Source organism: Morone saxatilis, unplaced genomic scaffold, assembly GCF_004916995.1.
Source record: "Morone saxatilis isolate NCDOM2014 unplaced genomic scaffold, NCSU_SB_2.0 Contig8, whole genome shotgun sequence".
NCBI classification, from domain to species: Eukaryota; Metazoa; Chordata; class Actinopteri; family Moronidae; genus Morone; species Morone saxatilis.
In genome coordinates this window covers 5,940,357-5,943,144 of record NW_023340257.1, presented here as the reverse complement: position 1 = coordinate 5,943,144, position 2,788 = coordinate 5,940,357, and positions in this window count along the sequence as shown.

The following is a 2,788-nucleotide window of genomic DNA, read 5'->3' as shown; positions in this document are numbered from 1 at the left end:
TTTGATATAAATACAGTGAAAAATCACAGGATGTTGTATTGATGTTGCAGATTTGAAGTCGCAGTAGGAAAACTACAATAACTAACTACTAATATCAATTAAACTATGTATTACCACCTTAAATGCTTAATTAACAATTAGGCTACTTAATTGTACACATCCAGCTGACAGGGAGCAACATTAGCATTCATTTGGCGTCTGGTTTTTGGCCACCTGATAAATTTAAGTTGAATATTAACTTTGCTTTTAACTCCATTTTGATCTCCACCAACTTTCTCAGCCAGAGAGAAATAATAATGAGGATAATGATAGTGTGAGATTTAGATAGGATCCAAACATTATAATTGCATTTTGCAGATGTAAACTATTTTTTTGGAATAAGCAATGAGCTGCTCTTGTTATGGAGCCATAAGATCCCTTCAGAGAGCCATGATTCCCATCACTAGACAGCAATGCCACTGTCCACCCCATGATCACAGAACAAACGATATGACTAAATATGTGTGCTGTCAGAACAATTTGAAAGAAGCTATAATCATAACAATTCTAAACAAATATGGTCCTTAAGAGAATGGTGTTGCAAAAAATGTAATGTTCAATTGTGCCTACAATTGCATCTTTGTAGTACAATGCAACAATTGCGACAGTTCTGAGATGACATGCCAGGCTAAACTTCCCTGGTATCATGTTGTAAAACACTGTGACAACATAATTGTTGTTCCAAGGAATTCCTATGATGCATAACGAACACTAAGCCAGAGGGGGTTCAGGGTGTGCAAGGAAGAGTCTATGCATGTCATTTTCATTCATCAAAATAACACCTTCAACTGTCCTTGCATGATTTGCCCAGGAAGTGCTAAGTTTTTTTTACCATTCATAGTAAAGCCCTCCCTACACTGACCTTAGATGTGCCCCCTACATTGTAGACAATTCGAGGAGACAATGATCTGTCTCCTTTTCACAAGCTGTGAATTACAAAGAACTGTGACAAATATCTTTGACTTTCATCATGTAATCCTGCAAGTGGACCATTCATTGATAATACTGCGTAAGGGAGGCACAGAGCAGACCCAGACCAGGAGGAGAAAATGTGTGTGTGTTACTTTTACCATCCACTGCTGTCTCAGAGGTTTAATCTAAGTGGTATGGCTCGTGCACTTTGAATTAATGAGCTCTTTGTTAACATTTGGATGTGTATGTGTGCATTCAGTGCAGCAAATTATCTTGCAGTTGTGCCTCTCTATGGGAAGAGCCATTACCATGGCAACACCAAGCAATGAGTATCTTTTAAAAGGCTGGGCTCCCTCTCGCTCTCTCCTTCTCTCTACCACTGTCTCTCTCTCTTTTATCTGCTCTCAGGCCATTCTATTTAATCCACCCACAATAGTGAGCTGGGAGACAGAGAGGACGGCACAACAGGAGGATTTCTTGATATCTGTTCAACAGCGTTCTTTATATCCCGCAGTATGCCTATGTGCTTTTGGTCTGTTAGAGAAGAGAGAATTTTGTCATTTTTGCCACAGTGGGACATCTATACCCTCTAGAACATCTCTGTGATTTCAAGCAAAAGATACCTCGACAAAAAGATGCCTCCTCTGTGTATCTTATCTGGGAAAATGGATTATTGATGCTGCTTCTTTACTGACTGAGGCCTACCACTGAAGGTGATAGCTGGATATACACAGTCAGGTATTATCTCTTCATGCTGTTGGGCTTTATCTTAATTGTGAAGGAACATTTGATTTTTAAGGACATTTTTGGACTTTGCTGACTTTGTTCACAAAACAGAAAATGAGAATGTCAAAGAAGCAGTGGCATTTAAAGAGGTTATGTAATTGTCAGAAATGTCAGTGAAGACTTTTTATCCTCAGAGAAGACACAGGGAGCAGATGCTTTTGGATGTGGAAACAGTAAAGTCTGACAGGGAGGAAGATGAGCAGAAAGACAGAGATTGTTTGCAGCAGTTCTCCCACTGCCCAGCATGCAACCAGGAGTATGACGTTGTCCTGATCCTGCCCTGCTCTCACACCATGTGTGGTCACTGTGTGGCAGCCGGAGAGGGAAGAAGGTCAGGTCAGCCTCGTTACCGTAGTGTCGGCCAACCTGACTGCTCTGTGCTGTGCCCAGGCTGCCGACATCCTGTGGAGCTGCCATGCTGGAACTGGTCATCTGCCACTTCCTGTCTCCCCAAACATCCCACACTGAGTCATGCATGCAGTGGTGAGACAGGCACCAAGAAGGGAGGGTCTGAAGTTAACCAACACCGTGTGCAGGTGAGAAATCTGAACTAAGGAGAGAGAAATGTACAGTTGAAGCCTTGCAAAAAAGGCTAGAATGCTATACAGAATAATAGTTTCAGCAAATTCAGCAAACACTTAAAATGTCCTCATATCTGCTTACAACTACATTACAGTGTGCTATAAACCATTTAATAAGTGTTTATATATATATAGCATTACATGTTTTTGGTCTCAGATTTTATTCATTGACTTTTATGATGGATAATACTAAACCTTTAATTAATTTATTTATTTTCTTGTTTACTGTTATATGGTCAAATTTAAATGTTAAATTTAAAAAAACTGAGAATGTTGACAAAACCATATCTATGCCATATGCTATACGCTAACAACAAACAATAGCAACAAATATCTCAATAACACGAGCTAATAGAAGTACTGTCAGGTACCTTTGGACAGATCCAAGCTAGCTGTTTCCTGCTAATCACCTTCCGACTGTAGCTACATACTTACTCACAGATATGAGTGGCAAGAAAGCAAATAAATGT